Source organism: Otolemur garnettii, unplaced genomic scaffold (assembly GCF_000181295.1).
Source record: "Otolemur garnettii isolate 467f Iridium unplaced genomic scaffold, OtoGar3 scaffold00003, whole genome shotgun sequence".
Taxonomy (NCBI): Eukaryota; Metazoa; Chordata; class Mammalia; order Primates; family Galagidae; genus Otolemur; species Otolemur garnettii.
Genome location: NW_003852398.1, coordinates 17431865 through 17443778, shown reverse-complemented (window position 1 = coordinate 17443778; position 11914 = coordinate 17431865). Strand labels below are relative to the sequence as shown.

The following is an 11914-nucleotide window of genomic DNA, read 5'->3' as shown; positions in this document are numbered from 1 at the left end:
CTTTTTTTTTTTTTTGGTAATGATCACAGGCCGGTGGAGGACAGGAGGGGCTGGAGTTTCCTTTTGTAGAGGTACCCTTCACTTGAAGAAGCAGGAAGAAAAAAAAAACTGATGGCAATTTAAGAAACAATAGACTCAACTCGCGCTGCCGGCTTTGCTACTTCAAGTGTCATTTTCCACAACCAGGCAAGTTTTTCCTCTCTCTCTCTCTTTTTTCCTCCTTCTCTCCCAACCAAAGATGTTTCTTTCCTTTCAGTGCGTACAGATGAGGAGGACGCTGGTTGCCGTAGACAGATACACCAGAGGGTGGGGGGAGGGGGGAAGGAGGAAAGGGGGGGAGGGAAAGAAAGAGATAGAAAGAGAGAGGAGAGGGAGAAAGAGAGAGGGGTGGACCCTGCTGGATGGAGATTCTGTTTTCTCCTTGCTAAAATAGAAGTGATTTGCAGGCTTTCCCTATGGAATCCAGTTTGACTCTCCCCAGAGCTAAACACAGGCACTCTAACCCCAAAGGGAGGAGGCGGGGCCCGCGCCTCGTGGTCCCGCCCCTTCATTTGCATAACGTCATCTTTCCGCCTCGCCGCAGCCAATCGCGGTTCAGAAGCTGGCTCGCTCGCTGCTCCAGGCCACGCTCCCTCATTAACATCCTTCTGGTGGCTCAGGGGAGCGGACCAAAGTTCCCAGCAAAGTGGAGAGCTAGGGAGCGCGCTGAGCACCGGCGTCTGGGCTGGGAAGGAACGGGTCTGAGCAGGGACCGGGAAAGGGGAGGGTGTCTTTCCTAGGAATTTGAGATGTGGGTCCGCATTCTGGCCGTTGCAGTCTTTTAGCATCCTCGCCGCGCCCTGAGCGCGCTAGAGGCTCACAGGCTGCGCCCTCCCCGGGCTGATGCCGCGTCTTGCTCGGCTGTACTAGGACGTCGGGGACAAAAGTGGAGGAGACGGGAGAGCTCGGGCAGAAAAAGCAGGACGCGCGTCCCAGGTGCCCACCTCTTCGCTTCGAGGCGGGGTGGTGGGATGGAATTTGGGTGCGCGAAGTCGGGGCTGGGAGCTCGCGGAGGGGCACCGCCTCCAAGTTGGGAAGAGTGGGTGGACCCAGAATCCCAGCAGACGAGGTGCAGTGGGTCTCCATCTGGGGACTCAGGCTCTATCCAGAGCCCGGCCTCTGAATCTCTTTTGGCTTGGCGGCTAAGCTAGAGGATGCCAGCATTTAGGCACTGTTGTCACTCAAACGCTCACTTCTCTCGGGCAGTCTCGAGATATGTGAATTGTGGGGCGAATGTAATCACTAGGGCTGTGTCAGGATCTGTTTTTAAATTTTCTTACATTCAATCTCCCTTCCCTTACCCCTACCCCAGAGTAGTTTCTTTGTGCGTGTTTTTTAAGTAACTAGCAAAACAACACAAGTATCATCTCTAAGTAGGTGATTATTTGGTGTAGAATTTTTCTCCTCTTTCACCCTTTCTGTTAAAAAGGAAGGCTTGAAGGAACTCTTCCCAACTTCTGTCCCTTCATAAGGAAAGAGAGAGAGACAGGAAGAAAAGAAGCAGGGAAAGAAGGGAAGAAGTAAAAGAGAGGGGGGGGATGGAAGAAGGGAGGGAAAGGAGAAAGGGAGACGGGAAAAAATGGAGAGAAGGAAGGAAGAAAGGAAAGAAAGAGAATGAAACTGTTTCCTACTTCAGGTGTTTCAGTCTGTGGCTGGCAAAGGAAATAACTAGAAATTCTGGGTAATATGTCCCATCATTTTTTAGCAGGTTGTAACCTCTGATAAGCAATGAAACTTCTGTTTCATTGTCCTCAAAGGAACTCCCTGACTGCAGCCAAATCTGCTAAGGACTCCTTCGGGGAAATTCTCTGCCAGAAATCCAAGTCCTCTTTCTGCCAGCCTCCTGTGGCCCTTTGATTTTGGAAACTCATTGGGTCAGTGATGGAAAAGTATACATGCCCATGTTGAATGAAGACAGGCAAGAGTTATGCTTTATGCTCTTGGCAGAGGAGAAAAGTAGAGCACTTTCTGATTTTGAAACTGGATGAAAGAGTGTGTTCTTGGCCTCAGGTGCATGGCCACTGTCCTCAAACACTGCTTTATCTCCTGTGCATGAGACCTGCTGAACTCTCATACCATTTACTATGAACCTCTAGTGTGGTTAGTGCTTTCTCCCTGGTACCATAAGCAGTGCTATCTCCTCCAAGATACCCCTAAAAAGACAGGTCTGTTCCATCAGGATCCACATAGCATCTAACAGAGTTCCTAGCACTTAGTACTTACTCAGAAGGGGTATGATGGTGGAGAGACTTGAAGTGTTGTTGGTTTGTAGGGAGGGAAACAGGGAGAAGAATCTTCTCTACCTCTATAGAATTTAAATGCATGGTTAAAACTGGATCTATGGCAAATTTCCCAAAGCTACAAGCTTAACTTGATGTCCCAGGTCCAAGCTCCCAGAGTCAATCTCTTTCCCTGCCTGGGCCATATTGTCCAGCTCAGAGAAAAAACTTCACTGTAAAGGGGATCAGGAAGCATTGATCCCAGATAGCCCTGGCTTAAGACCCATGCCTCCCTCTCTTTAACTGCTTGAGTTTCTCTTTTACTCTCCAGCAAACAGTTTGCAGGCTCCCAAGGTCTGTACATATTCCAGTGACAGGGAACACACAATAAGGGAACAGATCGCTGCCAAAGGAGGTGGCAAAAGTGCCAAGGAGTGGAGAGACACAGTCACCTTGAGGTCCAGGATCAGTAAGAGACAAATAATAGATTTCTGGGAGTCAGGCAGAATCCATAAGCATCTGTAAAAACTATGTTTGTGAAGGGCTTGAAGTTGAATGGCCCAAGTGAAACATTGGCTTAGAGAAAGAAGCCTTCAGTAGCTCAGTTCCTACCCCAGAGCCAGTCTCTCCAGGAACTAAATATGTAGGAGGCAATGTCCACATGCACCAGGCCAGAGAAGGAAGAAAAATAAAAGAAGCAGGAATTTTTGGATAAGGCTAATTCCCTTTGACTATGCAGTGACAGCATACTCCTCATCTGGGATGGTGAGGTATTTTATTTTAATCAAGCAGGGGGTATTCATAGCTTTTCTTCTGGGTGTTCTTGTGCTTTCAACCTGGCTTTCTCATCCTGTAATAAATGTTTAAGCAGGCTAAAGAGAAGGTGGAAAAGAGATGGAGTGACAGAAAACCGAGAATGACACCCAGGCCAGCTGTTTGTGGACTTCCCCTGGTGAATATTGAGCTGGCACTTGCAATTTTAAAACTTTGAAAATGAAGCTCTCAAATACCTCTAAATCTTCTCCTCAAGTAAGGGTAGCACCACCTCCGGAGACAAGGCGTGTGTGCAGAGGGGTGCCTGGAAAGTATGTGCTGAGACTGCCCTTAGCCTCTTGCTTTGTAGTCCCATGTCCTGTAGGGAATATACCTGTGTGTACAGCATTGCCTACGCTTAGCATATCTTGATTTGACTTTAGGGTAGTTTACAACAGTAATCCCCAAACAGGGCTCATCAGCCTAATCACATGGGAAAGGGCAGGGAACTGTTAGAAATGCAGATTTCCAGGCCTTGTCCAGACCACCGCATCAGAACCTCTGGTGTCGGTGCCTGGGAATCTGTAGTTAAAGATATTTGGAAAGTCCAGATTTTGGATATATAGACTCTTTGAGAGAGAAAGAAAGGAGAAAGGGAGGGGAAAATGTCATATGCATCAGAAGAAACACAAGAGAATGAGTTAATAGCTGAAAGGAGAAACTAGAGGTTTAATGTTTCCCCCGGAGTCAAGTCTCCCCACGAGCTTCTCAGAGTCTGTTCCACGGTCGGAGAGAGTCCACAACTCCTCAACTGCTCGCAGTGGCAGGCAGGGTTGTCCAGCTCTCAGTCGCTCCCTGCGCTAAAGGAAGCTCAGGTCCTGAGCGCAAGCCCCCAGCTTCTCCCCCCTTTGATATCCCAACCCTCTGGCGGTTCGGGGAAATCAGTCCTCTTTCCGAAGGGCATCGGCCGCCGCAGTATTTTCTGCGGGCTTAGGTAGAAACACACCCGCCCCGCAAAAAGAGAAGAGAGCAGATAAATACAGCCGAACCAGCAGGAAGGTCCCAGGGAGAGCGAGAATCGTCTCTGCTCGTCCGCCCCCAGGAGGCCAGTCTTGGGACCTGTCTCTTAGAAAATTCCCTTGATCTCGCTTCCCCTTGTGAGGGCGCGCCCCCAGAAGGGCCGCCTGTCTCCGGAAATGCCCCCTTCTCTTGACTCTTGACGGAGCCGCTTTGAGCCAGGCGAGAGTACAGCCGCCTCGTTCAGGGCTGGGAAGACCTGAATAAAGGGTGAAAAAAACATGAAGCAACGAAGGCGCAAAGTCCTTCGGCTGGCGGCCTTCCCATTAGGGTGGGAAGTGGGGACGGAGGTGAGCTGAGGCCAAGGCGCAGACTGGGGGAGGAGAGGAAGATGATCGGGTGGTGACCCAGGGCCGCGAAAAGAGAGGAACTGCAGGGGCCTCTGAGCGGCACCCCGGACGACTGATGGGAGTGGTTGAGCGCCCGGCCCGCCAGCCCGCAAAACCCTGACCCTTCCCTCCGTGATCTCCACCCACGGCCCTCCGGAACGCGCGGGAGCCACAGGCCAGGGGTCCATCGTACATCCGGAACCTGATTCCTGCTTCCAACGTCCTCCTTTGCTCACCCCGAATGACGCCGCTTCCAGTCCCTGGAGCACATCTCCCTCATAGTACAAATAGGGAAACCGAGGCCTAGAGAGTGACAAGGACACCCACAGTCAGCCAGGAGGTAGAGACCCAGGAAACAAACTTGGGGGGGCTCTGTCGGGGCGTGGGAACGCTTCGTCTGATTGGGGCCAGAAGCCGGGGCAAGAGGTTCCGACAAACCTTACCCTGAGCGAGCCTGGCCGCTCCCTCGGGTTTCCCCCAGGGCGGTCCCAGATAATAATAGATCGCATTTGCTGAAAGCTTTACCGGCATAAACTAACTGAATTTCCACCACAGACCAAGAAGACAGATAAAATCACTTCCATTTTACAGGTGAGGAAAGTGAGGCCCTGTGATCCAAGTTTTAAAACTTGTGCACCGCCAGCCGTTAATAAAGTCACCAGGCCAGAACATCCCTAAGTCTCTAGCACCCAAACGCTTTTTCTTTGCTCTGGAGCCCCTGGTTCCGGTTCGCACCCCGGATGAGAAGGGGAGGGGGGACTCACGTTGTCTCCCAAGGGCAGAAAGCAGAGGGGAGAGAGAAGGGAGAAAGTTCTGAAAAGTCCTGACTATCCTGCAGACCCAGTGTGCATTCGCGTGGCCAGACAAAGATCCCTTCTTTGTCCTGGCTCGCTGGGGACGCGGCATGCCAGCAATGTGCCAGCTCCAGGCTGGGCGCTGCCGCATCTGCTATGTGACCACCAGTCAGTCGCTTCTCCTAGTCCTGAGCTCTAAGTTTGAAGGCTTAGAGCTCAGGCAAGCTCGCCTACTTGAAACAGGCTATACACTGGACTTTGCTGGGTTGTACCCTACAGCCATCAGAGGACAAAAATCTGGACACCTTGTGGATGTGCTATATCGGTAGAAAAGATGATTCTGCCTTGGCATGACCATAGATAGCTAAAAGCTAGTTATTCCGCGTCCCGAGAATACAGCTGAGGGCACTGCCGGAAAGGATAGCGAAGTCTGAGGCTGCCCAGGAGCGCGGCCAAATCACACCTTGTGTCCAGTGCCCACCGTCCCCTAGCCCGCAAATTGGAGTCCGATCCAGGAAGCCTTCTGCTCTCTGGGTAGAAGGAGGTCCGGGGTGAGAAGGGAGCTCTCCAGTTACTTGGAAATTAGCATCCCTTCAGTAGCCCAAACCAAGTGGAGGAACCTTTGCGAAGGTTCAAGCGGAGAAAGGGAAGTGCAGGCCTGTCTACCTAGGGGAAAGTTGGAGGAGGGAGGGCGAGTTTAAGCTACCAGCTGGGAATGCCCGAAGACAAAAAGTATTCCCTTCCAGGCGCACTTCATTGGAGATTCACATGCCACTGCGTGCTGCGAGGTCTTTGTTGGCTACCAGAATGCAGGGTACATACGACGTGAGTGTGCAGATATGTTTGCAAGGACAAAAGGTGGCTGCACACCTGTGGGCCTGTGCAGTGTGTGTGCCAGTGAATGGCAGTGCGCACCTGGCTGGATGCCTGCGCGTGTGCTTGAGACACTAGCATGGGTACCTTTGTGCATGTGTGTGTGGTGTGTAAGAGTCACGTGTAGATGTGTCTCGTTTCTGTGAGTGGGATGTGTATGTGGAGAAGTTCATGCGTGTTGTGCAATAGCTTGTGTGTGTGAGCCTGAGTTCGCACGTGGTTTGTGTGTACATGTGTGCACGTGAAACCCAGCAAAGAAGTCCTAAAAACTAGGTCCAGCCAGGGGAAATTAGCAGGCAGGGTGTGACTTCGGGCCAAATCGCAGTCATCGCCAATGCTGAGCCTTTGGCTTTACAAGTAGCAGGGAGCCGCGTATGGGGCGCAGGACCGGTCCGGAGGAGGCAGCGGGTTAGCGCGCAGCTCAGCTCTCAGCAGGCGATGCTGGTTCTAACTACCGGTCCCCACAAATTACGTGGACTGAGCTTGCAGAGGACCCTGCTGGACAGTTCTCTCAGTCGTTCTTTGGGGACACTTTATAAGTATCGATGCCATGTACCCTAAAAGAGACTGCTTCCGGGTTTATTATTTTTATCATTGTCATTTTTCTGTGGCTGACATGAAGACATTGCCAAACCCACAAGACAGCCTTGCCCCACCTCTCTGACGCCCTGGGTGTGCCAGTGGCCCGGGAGCGCCAAAATCTTTCCTTAAGGTGGAGCCACAGCGCCACCTCGCGATCCTGCAGCCTTCCTCTCGAAACGGCCGCGGAAGGCTGGGCTTTCCTGGTCCAAGCCCCCAAGCTCCCACGGCTGATTTTCCACTGAATTTTATCTTTTCTCTTGTTCTCAATATGCCGCTCCCCTTCGCCTGACTCTCGAAAGTCCCAAACGCGCCTCGCCGCTGCACCCTCGGGCACGACCGGAGTGCCTACTCCCTTCACCCAGTGAAACACTTCGCCCCTGTAATCACCAGATAAAGGGTCATTTCTATGAAATCTTTTTTTTTTTTTCTTTTTTTTGAGACAGAGCCTCAAGCTGTCGCCCTGGGTAGAGTGCTGTGGCGTCACAGCTCACAGCAACCTCCAACTCCTAGGCTCCAGTGATTCTCTTGCTTTAGCCTCCCGAGTAGCTGGAACTACAGAGGCCTGCCACAACGTCCGGTTGTAGTTGTCATTGGGAGGCCCAGGCCTGATTCAAACCCACCAGCTCTGGTATATGTGGCTGGCACCTGTAGCTGAAGCAGCTAAGGCGCCACTATGAAATCTTCTCAAGCCCCTTCCACAGCCGTCACTCATACCTTTGCCTGGTTTCCCTAGAGTTCTTATCACATTGGACAGGAAATACTGTTTAAATATCTCTCCTCCCTCCCTAATCGGAGAGCTCTTCAAGGATGGCTACAACGTGCTTATTTACTGAGCACGCAATGTGGGACATCTTATGCAATCGACTGTGCTAAGCGCTTTACTTACTTACGCCATTGTTTTTTAATTTTCCCAAGAAAACCATGAAGTAAGCAATTTTGTTTCTCATTTTGCAGATAAAGAAACTAAAGCTAGAGAGAATAAGTACCCATCCGAGTTCACATTGCAGAGCTGAGCCCAAGTCTGCCTGCCTGCTGCCAGAGCCCACTTTTCTCAACCCCTGCGGCTTGCAGACTTATTCAGCTGTATATCCACATGCTTTATGACAGGACAGGGCACAGAGTGGGTACTTGTGTATTTATGAATACATGTACCATTGTCGATTTAAATTCTTTCTCCTACAGAGAGCTAGGAAAAGCATTGCAATCGTCAGACACCTTGACTGAAATATCATGATAATTTATCCCTGAAGAGCATTCCACTGCTAGCTAGGTGACCTTGGTCAAGTCACTTCATCCTCAATTTTCTCATTTGTAAAATGATGAAGAAAAGGTTGATTACTTGACATGGTATCTCATCTCTAGTCAATGCACAATAATTATAACTCAGTAATTATTGATAGTTTAAAAAAGTAAAACACAAAACCATCTGACCCTTGTCACATAGAATTCACTGTGAAATTCTGCATGAAATTATGTCACTACTATTTCTTCATTTCATCTCAGACATGGATTATTGATAAATGTGTATCTATATATATTTTTTGAGACAGAGTCTCACTTTGTCATCCTAGGTAGAGTGAAGTGGTGTCATAGCTCACAGTAAATTCAAACTCTCAGGCTCGAGTGATCCTTTTGCCTCAGCCTCCCGAGTAGCTGGGACTACAGGCACCTGTCATAAGGCCCAGCTATTTTTAAATATGGGGTCTCACACTAGCTCAGGCTGGTCTCAAACTCCTGAGCTCAGGCATTCCATCCACCTCGGCCTCCCAGAGTGCTAGGATTATAGGCATGAGCCACCGTGCCTGGCCTGATAAATATTTTTAGTTTATGGTGTTGAAGTGTTAATGTTAACCCTGTTCCATTGTACAAATTTAAGATGGAGAGATAGAATTAAAAGTAAATCAGCAAACATTGCCTCTCACACTTTTCTCCTGCTTTGTAGATTTTAACTGTGAAAGGTTTAAAGAAAGACTATGAAAGGGGTTATTACTCTGGAAAGTACAAAGCTCTATTTTTCAATTTAGGGGACATTCTGAGCTAGTGTGAGTTTTTTCCCATTTGAAAAGCATTGTTGCTACTAGTACATTAAAAGATTAAAAATACATGTCTAAGCAAATGATAGTACACAAATAAAAGAAACAAATGAGGATCGTTTGAACATATTTCAGGCCATCGGACTTCTTTTTTTTAAGGCACAGTTTTATAGGTTCAGGCTGTCTTTCTAGAATGACCCATTAAATAATTACTCCTATTAGCAATTTAGGTGAAAATAAACTTTTCTGCTTGATCAGACTATAACTTTCCTACTATTAAGTTATTTTGGAAAGACTACTGATTAGTGTAGTCACGTCATAGCCATGTGATTTCTCCTCAGAGAAATGAGGCTAATAAAATCCACGGAAGGTATAAATGTGCGCCTGCATTTAGCTGGCCCACAATCCATTTTTAGAAACTTCACCCCAGCCCTAATTTAGTTTATTTGTACCTGCTTTCTCTTCTATGCAATATTCTTGCATGAAGATGAAGAAATGCCTCAAATTAATGTGGTAAGAGATTTTATTGTATAGCTGGTAGAAATTCTACTATCCCCGGGGTGATTTGACTCATGTTGATGGTGTGAGACATCCCAGTGTTGGGATCTGTTCTGGTTTTTTCCTTCTTTTTTTCTTCCTAGTATGATAGACATTAGCGATGTTCACCAAAATTCTGGGTTTTCTTCCTCTGGGTGCTTAGTAGATGTGAAGTATTCTGACCCTTCTGTATTTAGAGGTGATGCTGTGATTTGCCTTGGCAAACAAGGAATTGACAAAAGTGATGTGTGTCACTTACAGGCAGAAGCATGAAGAGCCGGTGTGCAACTTGCCAAACCCCCTTCCCTGTGGCACAGCTCCTGCTGACCCCAGGCGGAGTTTCCATCAGCCTGCCGCTCCGTGCACAGGCATGTGCATGGTGTAGAGAGACCCTTCCTACATCCCTTGTTACTGTAAATCACAGAGACTGTTTCACTGCAGCATCAGCCAACCTCTCCTAATGCACTTTCAAAGGTAACTCATCTTTGCTTTGCTCATTGTGGACAATGTGCAAATTCTTCTCCTTGAGTGAAAAGTAGATTTCTAGGCTTGGTGCCTGTGGCTCAAGTGGCTAAGGCGCCAGCCACATACACCTAAGGTGGCAGGTTCGAATCCAGCCTGGGCCCACCAAAACAACAATGATGACTGCAACCAAAAAATAGCCGGAGTGGGAGGTTGCTGTGAGCTGTGATGCCATGGCACTCTACCCAGGGGGACAGCTTGAGGCTCTGTCTCAAAAAAAAAAAAAAAAAAAGAAAAAAAGAAAAGAAAAGTAGATTTCTATATCTATAGAATAATCAGATAATAAAAATCATTCAACTAGAAATCTGAACTATATTTTCATAGTCAATTTGTATATTCTGGGCTGGGGGAGTCAAAACATGATCTGGAAAACTCAGAAATGAGGAAGCCAATACTTACCTGGCAGGGGAGATAGATAACCATGATCATGAAGGTGGTTTAGGGCAAGGCTCATCCATTGCATTGCGGATGTGTTGACCCCTGTGATTTCCCCAAATGTGTGAAACTCGATTGCATAATTTGTGGTAGTGGGGGACTGCATTCACACTCTCCCATTATTAAAAAAAAAAAAAAAGAAAAGAAAAGAAAAGAAATGAGAAAGCCATTTGAATTTCAGGAATGCTAAAAAAAACAAACCTCAAAATTATTGCAGGACTTTGACAAGAATTTTTAGCAGGCCCTTTGCCCAGTTGCTGACTCATTATGAAATGAGTCCCGTAGGTTCTGATTGGAAGACACTTTATTAGCAATTGTAGTAGAGAATAAAGAAGCATTTCTGTCTCCATCATGTTCATTTCTATCTAATGTAATTTCAGGTTGGTGAAAGGGAAAAATACTTGGCCAATCAACTTGTATTTAAGGAACATAATGTAGGGCAAGTCATTTGACTTTTCCAGACCTTAGTTTCCTCATCTGATGTTGTGGACCGTGTCCTCCCAAAATTTATATGTTGCAACCCTAACCCCCAATGGGATGGTAGTATTTCCCAAGGGTAATTAGGAAGTGATGCGGTCTGGAGGGTAGAGTCCCCAGGCTCTCGTATCCTCCCTTTCTCTCTCTGCTATGTGAGGACACAGCAAGAAAGCAGCCATCTGCAAGCCACAAAGAGCCTTCACCAGAACTTAATTAAGTTGGCACCCTGATCTCAAGCTTCAGAACTTCCATAACTGTGAGAAATAGATGAAATAAATACCTGTTGTGAAAGCCAACCAGTCTGTGGTATTTTGTTACAGCAGCCCAAGCTAATTAAAACAATAGCAAAATCAAGTAATTAGATAAGACTATCTTCAGGATACCTTCCAGTTCTGCTGAGCTGGAATTCTGATGTATTTGGGTGATATCAGTTTGGGGAATTGACACCACAACGTGAGAATCTTCCTGTCTCCATCCCCAGCTCTGTTTTGTGAAGCTTTTTAAATTTTTCATACTGATCCCAACTTAAAGCAACTGCTTCTTAGACAGATAGATAGCACTTCTTCTCTTCAACCTCAAACCTTTTAAATGTGGAAATTTGCTAGAAAAAATGGGCCATATAGATTCAGAGCCATGTGAAATGCTCTGTCATTTTCTAGCCAAGAGGAGAAATTTGCTTCTATATTGAAGAACTATTCTCTTCAGGTTTCATTATCTGATCACCTAAAGAAATTTCCTGTGAATTTTCAGGAGTCTTTGGTGAGAAAATATTGATTGTGTGACAAGTGCTGTAGGGTGAAATCATTACTATCTGTTCTTTACCCTGGATGTGAGGTGACTGACTGCCAAAAATAATACTATTACTTTCATTTGGATAATAATTTAAAATTGACAGAGGTTTCACGTGAGGTATTGCCTTGACTCCTCTCGGCAAACCATTCCACTGACATTTGTCCCCCATTGCACAGGGGAGGACCTGAGGCTTAGATTTGCCCCAGCCATGTGACTAGCAAGCAGTGGAGTTTGACTGTAATGCAAAAGCCATCCCTGCCTATGAAGTTAAGAACGCTCTCTGGAATCCTAGTAGGGAATAGAAAGTGTCAAAACAATCCCACAGGGCACTTCTTTGTACCAAGATGCAGGTTGATTTCTTTCTGTTGCAGACATTGTTGCTATTAAGAGACACCTACTTTTGCTCTGTTTCTGGGTGTCCATGAAGATTGCTCTCCTCTCCTTGAAGCTTA

The 11914-nt window shown here is 47.4% G+C and overlaps 1 non-coding gene across 1 annotated transcript; it reads left to right on the top strand.

Moving 5' to 3' along the window:
• The first annotated feature begins 10149 nt into the window (after positions 1-10149).
• LOC111727259 lies at positions 10150-10314 on the top strand. Its single transcript, XR_002774853.1, has one exon. It is a non-coding gene; the product is annotated as a U1 spliceosomal RNA (small nuclear RNA).
• The last annotated feature ends 1600 nt before the right edge of the window (positions 10315-11914 follow it).